A 12667-nucleotide genomic window follows, 5' to 3' on the forward strand; every position below is an offset into this window, starting at 1 on the left:
CCCAAGCCACCACCTACAACCAGGGCTGTCACAAGATGTGGTGAGGCCCGGGGGAAAACATTTGGTGAGGCCCCCTTTTGATGTTAAGGACTGGGCCCGCAGCAGCACCTTCGCAAACAGGGGACTCGATAAATCTCCCCTTGAGTTTGTGTGGAAGAACCCAAATATGGTTTATTACTACAACTGCAAATCAACTACAGCAAAGTTAGATTTCTCTACTGAAGAAAGGTTTTATGCCAGACTAACCTTTGTATCATAGGCATAAACATATACAGGATGGCAGGACGGCATGTGGTGCTGTGTGAGCATTAAAACACACATCATACACAGTGACAGATGAATGATGTACAGTGGAGGCTGGTGAATTTCTGAACTGAAGAGGCTTAAATGTTTGTGACAATTATGCAGGATCGGCAGAGCACAGTGAGGGTGCCCAAACAAAACAAGGGTTATTTGAGGGAGTTTCTCACTCCCAAAAAAATGTTTGAAACATCGGGTTACACTAATGCATTTTACAGCACTTTCTTTGTAAAATTGGGTAGAAATCCATACAGTTTGCAATTTGTTTTGTATGGAAGCAAATGGAAAAACCCAATAGTTACAAGTCACCAACCGTGCACAGGAACATTTTCCAATGCATTTCATCCCGCCGTTGCACACAACAAATGCTAGTATAAAGATATATTCATGCTGGTTGTGCCCATGTAGCCCATGAAGGCTGCTCCAACATATGCCATTATTACCATGTACGCCGTCCCAGCCAGTAAACCTGTCATGCCACAGAAAGTATTTCCAGGCTGACTGTGCACCATAAGTGTTATTACTGGCTCGATTGGCCTAAATTCAATGTGGGCCAATTTAGCCAAGTGGTATGTTTGCTTTAACCTTGATGCACAGTTCTGCGCAACATGGGTAAAGCAAAACAAGCATTGGCAATCCTAACATTTTGGGCTTTCATGTAGGCATGGTAAAGACACTGCTCTATTGGTATTAACTGGCTATTAATGGTAGCAGGTGCAAACTGGTTTGAGTACCTGAGCATCTAATAGCAGTGCCTAGCAAATGCCTAATACCTATGCACAAGCCAAAACTGTTGGGTTTCCCAATGTTTGCATTTAACAGGACTTCAGTGAAAGACACTGTCTTGATATTGGGCAAAATCTTCCTCGGGGCCAGCCCTTTGAGAGCAAAAATACCCAATTCAGCCCAAAATACAGGTTCTATTGTGCTGAGCAGTGATCTCATGCAAGTGACAAATGACACCCTCAAAGTGTTATTAGCATATTTATTCTAAGCAGTGAATTTCATATACATTTGGTATTAATGTTAGAGAATATTACAAAGCATAAAACAAAGAGCAATGCAAAATATAGTGAAACATGGAACTTAGATAAACATAGAGAAACATAGAGAAATATAGAGAAACATAGAGAAACACAGTCTTACGTCCCTTAATCAGCCCTGGGAGACCTGGGTTTCTCATAAGCTAGCTGTAAAACAAGCCCCGCTCATAGAAAAACAAGGCTGGAGGACACCGTGAGAGCCAATTCCGGGCACCTGACTGTACACGAATCAAATCCACAGGCGATCTCCCCCTGATCCATGTGTGCATGGATATTTTATAACTTCTTGCTGTCAGTCACCATGACGCACAGTTCCAGAACTTTCCCTGTGCAACTGGCTCATGGAAAAAACCCAGCTCTCTCTGAGATGCTCCCTGCTCGCTCCTACCCCCACCCTTGTTCCCATCTGCGCTGGCTGAGGAATGTCTTATCAGTACCTTCCCAGAGAAAAGGAAGATTAGCTTGGAGCCAGGGCTAACGTTAGTGAGGCTGAATATTCTAAGGGAAGCAGGGATGTATTAACCCCATCTGCAAGCTCTAAAAGGCATGCACTCATAGCTTAGTGTTTATAGCGCTTAAGACTGGCTATCTAAGCGCTATATAGGTGCCATGATGTTCCAAACACTCCAAAAACCTATTAGCTACATAGCTGGGGGCCCTCCCTGCCTGTCATATTCCTTGTAGCTCACTACTGCATAATGGAAGTGCTACAACAGACTACTGTCAGCATTTTTAGCACATACTTTGAATACACTATTGGCTTTCAGCGGCTAATGCTGCCATCTAAAGCCCTGATTGGCAAGGTTGCAATTTCGTGTATCACTACATTCCACCCCTATTCAACGTTTGTGCGACTAATGCTGACTAATACCTATCAACATAGTATTTAGTGCAGTGATAAAGACCTAGGGGCTTTGCAAGAGGTTTAAGCAAACTATCTTCTAGCGGTTAGTTAGCGTGGCATGCAAGGTAAAACACTACCTAAACAAAAATGTACACAAAGTGAACAGTGACATATACCCTTGCCAGAACCTGGCCTACACAAAAATACCTAAATCAATTTTGTATAACTGATTGTCAGTTAAAAAGCAGCATGCAGTTAAAATGTCAAGGCAATCCAGTGTAGTCTAATCTATAATGCACTATTGCATTTATGTATGGTTACCAATTCTAAAACCTGGCAGCCTTTCACCCTAAGGGCCTACCCTCCCCCTGATCCCAGGGCATTCAAGCGTGACTATGGGCTGTGTGACTAGACACTTCCCCCAGGTAGGTGGAACCCAACCAGAAACCATCTAATTTCGTGAACAAGGTGAACCCATGGGCACCAGGTTGTCTAAATAAAAACAATTCTACTAATTTACATCAAAGCATGGCATGTGTTATTCATGCAATCAAAAGCAAGCAATTCAATCCATATGTATGCTGGTAACTGTAGCTCTGCGTGCCAGTGTGTGGAGGATGGTCGCCCCCACCCAGTAAAAAGCCAACACCTGCTGATTTAACAATGTTTGCCATACAATGCATTGTGTGTATTTAGCAGTCTTGTTGACCTGCCCTATGGCAGACAAAAATGTCTTCATGTCTAAAATTCTGTTATCTTCAATTGGCTGTCAATACTTGTAGCAGTGCTGGGCATATCAATGGGCCCCACTAGGCCAGAAGTTCTATAGCAGAGCTGGCATCAGAACCCATAGTGGCTAGCTTATAGTGCACAGTTTCTATGTCACAAGCATATAAAGCTCCTGCAATTAATGAATCTAGCTCCCTAGCTACACGCACTCTAGTGATGGGCCATAGAAATGGACTCCATTAGTAGCAGCTTGGTAGTACTAAGGAAACATTGCCTCATGATAAATCTATGTCTAAGTGTAGCACTGTAATAATGAAGGTGTGCATTACCAGTCTACAATTTACATGTTGTCTTACCACTGGAAAATCTAACAGGTTCACAGTGTCTACCTTCTGTGACTTGGAGAATACCCTTCTTCAAGTGGGATATCTACCATATACAATAATAACTTTAGCCACAAACACCATACTACTATCCGGCAGTGGCTGTTTCATCACACCATGGAAAAAATTCATTTAGTCAAGTTATAGTTCATTAAATCTTGGCGAGAACACTCGCTGCAGTTCTTGGTCAGAAAAACATCACATTAGACAAATTAAACAAATGGTATCCATTCAGTGACAAAAGATGCCTGACAATGTGCCAGGCCAGTACTCTAGCAATTCCATGTGGATACTCATTTGCAGCGCTTTTCCAAAGAATTATTCCAAATGTTTACAATCAAAAGGTGACTCTTTGCATTAGTGTGCTGGAGACAGCTGTCCCCACAAAAACATGAAACTGGTTGGTTTAACAAAAAACCGTGTCACACTCTGTGTCATAAAATCAAACATCAAGTCAGTCATGGTTTCATTTACCTGCCTTAAACTGGCTGTAAAAGTATCCAGTGTTTCAAAGATTACCATTTCAAATTATAGCTCATACACTTGGCAGCATTACTTCAATTAAGAATCTTAACCTACGCACAGGTGACTTTGATGTGCGCACCCATCTTATCTCAAAATAAATTACGCTCCTGCTTGCATAATTCTGCTGCCCCAACAGTTCATAAATCATTCTCCTGCCTACGTGCAATGTAGAATATTTTTTTTTTTCAAAAAAAAACAAAATATCTCTGGTTAAAGCCATTCAGTTGGAAGAGTAAAACCATTTGGTTTTTTCAGATTCATCTCAACAGTGCATTTAAAAACCATTTTTCAATGTGTTAGCATTCAATTGCTGTGTCACACAGCTGTATGTGGTGCCTGATGTTACAGTCCACAATTCATTGTCCATAGTCCTTTAAACAAGAAAGGGCAAAACATGTCATTTAAATGTGTAGCATCAAATACTTGATAATTAGCCAAGTCTGCACCGTGCCAGTTCAGCAAAAGTTATTACTCTGTTGGACACTATTCGCAGGTTACAGCATTGAGTGCGGTGCAGGGCACGTTAAAGTTGAAATAGCATGTCGCAGTGGCTCGCTTTCTCTGAGAATGCGTCTGACCCTTCTTTGATCAGTGTCACCCACAAACTGCATATTATCTTCCTATATTATGAAATGTCTTGTCGTGCTTTGCCTAGGCAAAATACAAACAGAAATGTTAGGATGTCATCAAAACTTCAATATCAGCGTTATCCACCCCTTCCCATAATACCACCCCCATCTTCAAAAAGTCTCATCAGGTAACTACACACTTTGTCATTGCTACTGCAATTATTTATCACCTTTCTGCATGTTTCTGGGGGCTTATTTACACTCAACCATACGGGGTGTAACTGCCTAATCACAAACTCATTTGTGCAATGGAATCATAGCTGGTCAATGGTACCTCAGACTGATCTGTGCTTTTACAAAGCCATATAGTAAGTACCCAGGTCGCACAATGCTTTTCTTTTTCACCAAAGCGATCACCAATGCCAGGCGCCAACTTGCTTCCAGTGTCTTTTCAAGTCTCTGGTTTTTTCACTTGTCATTTTTTCAAAGGGCGTTTGCTGTTTTTGAACCACTCCTTTGAGTGCGATAGTCTGAGTCAGTTTCTTTTGTTGCTTCAACAAATCATTCATTCTTGCACTAAGCCGTGTGGCTTCTGGATCATGGCTAATGTGCAGTGTTCATGTTGTACTTCAAAGCCCCGCTCTGCATGTTGTCTCTTGCAAAACGGCTAAGCACTTTTGTCAGTTTTGCTTCCATCTGGAAGGCCATAATGTCTTTGTCAGTTACTCCATCCCTGGCAATGTAGCTTGCAGTTTGCCAGATGTGTATTTTCTCTTCTCAAAGCGCCTAGAGGTTTCTTCTCCAGTGCACAGCGCTTTACTTCAGTTCACATCACATGGAGCATTGGAATGCAGCTTGCACAGCAATAGCGCTTTACTTCACTTCACATCACATCACATGGGAATGCGGTTTGCACAGTAATGTCTGTTGGAATGGGCAGCTGTCTTTTCTTGGCCCATTCACAGATGCATAGGTAAATGTTCAGATGTGATGTGCCCGTCTGCCATCCTGCATGAAGCCTTTGCTCCGTACCACAGTTTACTGGGCAAATTCTTTACTTTTTGAACAGCTCTCTGTTTTTGCTCCCCCTTCCTCAGGAATGCAGGCATGTTTATCTTTCGTGTGCACCTGGCAGCGCCATTAGCACGCAGCTTATCTCTTTTGCCTATAACTCTTATACTGTGGCGGCTTCACTCGTTTCAGACAATTCATCCAGATTAACTCTTTCTTGTACTGTTTCTGCTTTTGTTTGCCTTCACGCACCTCGCCCAAGACAGCTTCAAGGCACAAGCTCTGCACATACAGCAAGACTCTTGTTTTTCAAAAGCGGCACTTTTCTTGTCATTTTTCTACTCCATGTAATTTTGCAAAATGTCAAAGCGTCTTTTTTTTCTTGTAATGTGCGATCTTTCAAGAGAACTCACAACCCATTAAATCTTTGTGCTATCTTATCACACACAGATGTTTCATTCTGTTGTACCATTGCCAAACTATAACCACTCAGTTCAGTGCATTTAAAAAATAAAAATGCCATATTTAGTGCAGCTCCCTGCACGTTTTTTTTCTGCAAGAACAACCCACACTCTATTGCTTGTGGGCTGTTTAATGTGTCAACAACATTTTTCCCCATGTATCACAGTCAACAGGTCACTATTTTCAAAGCATACATCACTTATAAGGCAACAGCACAAATCCATGGCATAGCATGGGGACAGTCAAAAATACTCCAGGGGCAATTTAGAAAAATATAAATTGTTTTTCCCCCCAACCATTGCAAGCTGGTTCTGCAATTTCAAATCAGTACACAAAAATCGAAAATCCAAATAACATTCACTCACTTTCCTTTTAAGTGAGTCTCTCACCCAATAAAAGCATGGCACAGCCTAAAATGCAATATAACCATTTTAGTGTGTTTCCTTTAAACAGAATTTGCCACCATTAGCACATGGAATTTTACAGTTGCCAAAAGAAAGAAAAAAAAACTCTTTAGGCTCTCAGCACAGATGTTACTCATTCTCCTAAGCATGGCTCATTCCCCTTCCTCATTATTCAGGAATGCCAACCCTTCAAAAGCATATATCAAAAAAAAAAACGAACCTTCGCCTCCGAACATTACAGCCCCCACTCGCTAGCACACTGGGGCTGAGTCAATGGTTAAATCACTATTCACAATTTGCATGTCAAATCCCTGCAATTATTATTTTTTTTCCCTGCCCTCATGACAGAATAGAGATGAGAACTCCGTCTCATTATGCATTCCAAATTACAACTTTAAACTTGGGAAACCACATGATAAAATTCTTTTTCTAATTGAGCATACATCTTTCTTAACCATTCATCGGAGTGCTTTAAACAAAGCCATTTCCCGCTCGTTTATTGCCTTGTACTCCCTGGCACCAATCCCATGCAATGAGTCAGTCACGACTGATTTACTGAAGGGAGTCTTAACCACACAAGCTATCGGCCACGGCAAGCCGACACAACATTGCTGCCTTTTGAAGTCTCAGAGCTGCAGTGAGACCATCAAGGAAATGCGACAGCCTGCTCCCCACTCTACACTGTGTTCTCTCACACCATTTGTCATGTCAGCATGGCACTGCTCTTCACAATCCCACAAAGCTGCCACCAAATGTCTTGATATTGGGCAAAATCTTCCTCGGGGCCAGCCCTTTGAGAGCAAAAATACCCAATTCAGCCCAAAATACAGGTTCTATTGTGCTGAGCAGTGATCTCATGCAAGTGACAAATGACACCCTCAAAGTGTTATTAGCATATTTATTCTAAGCAGTGAATTTCATATACATTTGGTATTAATGTTAGAGAATATTACAAAGCATAAAACAAAGAGCAATGCAAAATATAGTGAAACATGGAACTTAGATAAACATAGAGAAACATAGAGAAATATAGAGAAACATAGAGAAACACAGTCTTACGTCCCTTAATCAGCCCTGGGAGACCTGGGTTTCTCATAAGCTAGCTGTAAAACAAGCCCCGCTCATAGAAAAACAAGGCTGGAGGACACCGTGAGAGCCAATTCCGGGCACCTGACTGTACACGAATCAAGTCCACAGGCGATCTCCCCCTGATCCATGTGTGCATGGATATTTTATAACTTCTTGCTGTCAGTCACCATGACGCACAGTTCCAGAACTTTCCCTGTGCAACTGGCTCATGGAAAAAACCCAGCTCTCTCTGAGATGCTCCCTGCTCGCTCCTACCCCCTCCCTTGTTCCCATCTGCGCTGGCTGAGGAATGTCTTATCAGTACCTTCCCAGAGAAAAGGAAGATTAGCTTGGAGCCAGGGCTAACGTTAGTGAGGCTGAATATTCTAAGGGAAGCAGGGATGTATTAACCCCATCTGCAAGCTCTAAAAGGCATGCACTCATAGCTTAGTGTTTATAGCGCTTAAGACTGGCTATCTAAGCGCTATATAGGTGCCATGATGTTCCAAACACTCCAAAAACCTATTAGCTACATAGCTGGGGGCCCTCCCTGCCTGTCATATTCCTTGTAGCTCACTACTGCATAATGGAAGTGCTACAACAGACTACTGTCAGCATTTTTAGCACATACTTTGAATACACTATTGGCTTTCAGCGGCTAATGCTGCCATCTAAAGCCCTGATTGGCAAGGTTGCAATTTCGTGTATCACTACAGACACGTAGGGTACAACACCACTGAGCGGATCGGGCTCTAGCCCCCTCCCGAAATGTTGGGTTTTGTTGATTAGACCTGGCTACTTGGGCAGAGCCAGCCCCTGGCTTGGGAGGGCTGAAGCTCTCCCACTTCGAGGCAGAAGGCCTCTCTCAAAGTGTCGCCAGCCCATAGCTCTCGTTATGGAGTGGCAGCAGCATCCAACATGCAGAGTACAAATGCCTATCCATGCAATATCAACAGACTAACTTTGATAAAGCCAATGTCTCAACTTCTGGCCTCAGCTTTTAGATGGCCCACCTCTCCAGAGATTAGCATAGCATTGTGAAAGTAAAGAACCTCTGAATTGGGGAGAAAGGTACGACTAGTGGCCAAAGGGAAGTCAAATTGCTATTCAGCTTCCTAGCTGGGCTCGGGGTGTTGGGAGTGAAGTGGGAGCAGGGCTGGTTGAAGATGTGTCACGGCTGGTGGGGGCCCATCTCTTTGTGATGTTTGTGGGGCACCCAAAGCCTTACAGATTGGAAAAATAGGCCAAGGCACCTGTGGAGTGCTTAAATCAATAATTAAGTCAAAATAATACAGTGAGGTGGTTAAAAGCTGCAGATTATCAGTAGGTGTCTGTGTCATAAGACTGCGAACATGAGGGCAACTGCTTGGGGGCCCATTTCAACTGCAAAAGGTGAAAGAGCCAGACACCATCCCTCAGTGGGGAGGCCGACAGCGCAATGGGTTTACTGGCCCCACTCACTATCCGCTTTCAAAACTGTCACCAAGCCCCTGCCGGGCTGACCAACAGAGCTGTGTAGTTAGATGTGCCCACACAAGTAAATTTGCCCCCCTGCCACAGGCTCTGAAGTTAGCGTCCCTCCCAACATTGGAAGTATTAGTCCCACTCCGTCGCCCCCCGAAAATGTAGCCTAGGTGCACCTCTGATGCCATGACCCCACCCCTTAATTAAGTGGCCCGCAGGTCTGCTAAATTTAGGGGTGGGGGCTGGCGCACACACTCACATACAACACTTTCACCCATGCATTCATCCACCAGTCACACAACTCTTTGCATGCACGCATACATAAAACCAAACACAGCATTGACACCAACATACACGCACACATTCATGCACAAATACATAGTCATTTAATTTAAATGCACATATGTACTACACACATATACACATTTAAATAAAATAAAAAACACTTACCTTACCTCCATGCACCCCTGAAAAGCCCACGAGCCACGGGGGACCGGATGGCCTTCACTCCAACATGTTGACATGCTGCCTGACAGGAGAGAACTCCTCTGCTATCAGTCAGCGTGTTCACAATGATCAACGGGAACACACTTGACTGTTAGGAGAGGAGTCCTCTCATGTCATTCAGCATGTCCACGTTGTCAGCTGAATAACGGGTGACAGCAGAGCTCACTTCTGAGCCCTGCTGTCTCCCATTATTTTGCTGTAAACAGCAAAATCATTTCAGGGGCAGATAGGAGAGAGCACAGTCCCTCTTGTGAATAATGGACACGGGTGGACTGTGCTGCCTTCTATGTAGGAGAGGGGGTGCAAGGCCCCCTGTAAGCGCAAGGCACGGGGCAGTTTGCCCCTCCTGCCCCCCATTGTGACGGACCTGCCTACAACCTTCAAAGGCACAAGGGCAACCCACCCTGGATTTAGCAGGAATTAATTATTCTTTTTTGCAAACCCTCTGTATGTCAATTCAGTGCCCCTGGAATTCTCCTTGTCTGCTACAGCCCCTGCACTGGCCATCCTTGACTGCTTCTGGCCCCCTGACTCCCACTTTGACTGCCCTTTCCCCCCTTGGACCCTGTGGCCTCTCTTGGCTATACCCCTCTTTGCCTGCTGACCTCACCCCCCCTGCTCCATGTTGCGCTTTTGACTGTGTGTGCCTTGTGTGTCCCAACTTGATTCTTGTAGGCCCATGACTGCATTTACACTGTGACCCCTCTTTCACGGCTCCTATTCACTTTTCCCCCATTGCTTCCTTGAATATGCCTGCCTCTGCCCCCTCATTTGATGGCTTCTCCCCCTCCTTTCCTGCTGTGCCTCACTTGACTGCTGTACAGCCACTCCTCACTCCTGTACCTGGCACCACCTTCCAGCCCCTGCTGTCTCCATCCTCTCAGTCTTTCCCTCAAATTGGCGCCTCCCCATCCTCAATTACCCACTCAACCCCCAGTACTTCAGTCAATTCTCTGATCCAATAGCCACTTCCTGGGGCCCACTCACTGCCAGATCAGCTTGCCATCTTCCTGGTCGCCGAGCACTGGGCACCCTCCAGGACCATTATACAGACTTGATGCCCAAGGTTCACCAAAGTCCAGCTGAAGGTCCCGGTGAAGAGTGTAGTGAATGAGGCAGTATGCCTCACGAGTCCTGGGCACCAAAAGATCAGCCTACCAACAAAGCAAGATCTGGCCCTCCATCTTAACTTTAGTCTGTGCAGTGGCACCCACTCCACGCACCCTGGCACAGATTCAGATGCGCTGGCAGGACCTATAGTTCTACTATGGGGAGGCGGAGTCCCCTCCTATAACATTGGAATTTGGCATCCCACAAGGAGCATGCCTATCGCCATGTGTCTACAACATTTTTATGGTTCATTTTTTTATGCTCCTCGAGCAAAATGATACAGTATTTACAAATTACACTGATGATACACAGTTTCTCATTCCTCTTACAGGTAACTACGAGAAAGACAAACTATATCTCAATAAGGTTTATAACATCATCGAAAAACTGGATGGTTCAGAACAACCTCACCTTAAATAGGGAAAAAACTGAGCTCCTGGTAAGGGCACCCAGAATATGATTAAAGAAATTGGGTCCAGCATACGAGAACTTCAGTTTAGAGGACACCAAGATTGTCGTACAAAAGAAGGTCAAGACACTGGGTGTCATGCTGGACCAACATCTAAGCATGAAGGCTCATGTCAGCTGCCTTGTGTCATCATCTGCTTACATTAAACTTCTGACTCACCCTCAGCCCTTCATCACCCAACAGAATGCTGCGACTATCGCGAGGGCGATAGTGGGTGCGAAAATAGACTAGTGTTGTAGTCTCTTGTTTGGTATTAATATAGGGGAGTTGAAGCGGCTGCAGGTTATTTAAAACAGCGCGGTTAGAGTTGTAACAGGGTCTGCTCATAGAAATCATATCTCTGAGGCCTGTCATGGCCTACATCTGTTGCCGGTTGAATCCAGATTGCTTCATCACCTTTTGCTAATTGTGCACAAATGTCAGCTGGGTAAGATGCCAGCCTACCTTCAGACCCTAATTGAAGAAAAAATACACAAGAGATGTCTTAGGTCCAACAACACTGATCTTCTCACTTTACCTTAATGCAATACCGTTAAGGCCAGCAAAGGTGCATTCCTGCATACAGCCCCCAGAGCCTGGAATGGACTGCCCCCAGAACTGAGGGGCATTAAATCACCCGAAGCTTTTAAAAAAAAAAAAATTAAAAACATGGCTTTTTAACGAACTCCGCTTCTTCTTTCTAGTCCCCCTTTTGGAGGTAGTTGCCACTGTTGGATGTTTGTGTCGCTCTGTTTTATGTGTATTGGTGCCCAGTACAGTAAAGTAAATAGAGACATACCTGGAAGCTGGTCTCAGGCCACTACACAGAATGCTTGGCCATAGGAGGTAGAGCCACCGCCAGAGTTTATCTGCAGTTAAGGGAGGTGCAGCTGCTGACTGATCGATGTCACCAATCTATAGTGTACTGCAGGAGTCAAGACTGGGGCAGTGAGTGAGTAGACACCATGCATGCATTACAAAAAGCAATGATTTGATTATAAAAGTGCATGTGTGAGATGACCAATTTAGCCAGCAACCTAACCTAGCACAAGTGCTCAAGTAAACATCCAACTATGGACATGTGACATCACCAATGCCTGCCAAAGATATAGCCCGCCTGCAGCCCCAAAACTGGTGTGGAACACTGCATGAATCTAGGCCAGTGCTGATGAGTAGATGGTGCCTTCTTAGGCCTCATTATAAGTTTGGTGGTATTTCACCAGCACATCTGCTGAAATACCACCAAACAGATTTACTGTTATCACCAATTGGTCTGGCGGAATTGCCGCCAGATTGCAAGTGGTGGTAGGCGGTGCTAGTCCCCATTTATTGGAGTCCATAGGACTCCAGGAGGATTTTGGCGGAATTTCTTTTACATTTTTTTATTTCCATTTGGTTGTCAAGCCTTTTACAAAATCATCTAACATTTATATTACATTATTTATACAATTTACAACTAAAATTAAGAACATAAGCAAACATAAAACACATGTTCCATGGTAATCAAAGCAGGCTTCAGTATTAAAACATAAAACATAAAAGAAGAAAAAAGAGAAAACAGAGAGTAAAAAGAGGAAAAAAGGAAAAAAGGAAGAAAGGAAGGGGGAAAGATGAAAAATGAATTGAAAAAATGTGTTAAAATCATAAGAACCTCCATTCAAAGGGGAGTCCAAACAACTATAAAACTAGATTTTTCCCATTTAACAAAGAACAGAGAAATGAGCACAAGGACTCCGTCCCCCTTCCCAACCATATTGGACAATGTCTTAGAGCACAATATTAATCCTCTCTAGTTCCTGT

The 12667-nt window shown here is 43.9% G+C and overlaps 1 long non-coding RNA gene across 1 annotated transcript in view; it reads right to left on the reverse strand.

Moving 5' to 3' along the window:
* Positions 1 to 1271: 1271 nt before the first annotated feature.
* Positions 1272 to 12667, reverse strand: part of LOC138471966 (uncharacterized) — a 492884-nt gene continuing 481488 nt past the window's right edge. The window contains exon 5 of the long non-coding RNA XR_011268540.1: positions 1272 to 4475. This is a non-coding gene — a long non-coding RNA (uncharacterized lncRNA). The remainder of the gene's footprint in view (positions 4476 to 12667) is intronic.

The sequence above is a fragment of the Ambystoma mexicanum genome, chromosome 8, assembly GCF_040938575.1.
Source record: "Ambystoma mexicanum isolate Mex_15411 chromosome 8, UKY_AmexF1_1, whole genome shotgun sequence".
In the NCBI taxonomy this organism is placed as follows: Eukaryota; Metazoa; Chordata; class Amphibia; order Caudata; family Ambystomatidae; genus Ambystoma; species Ambystoma mexicanum.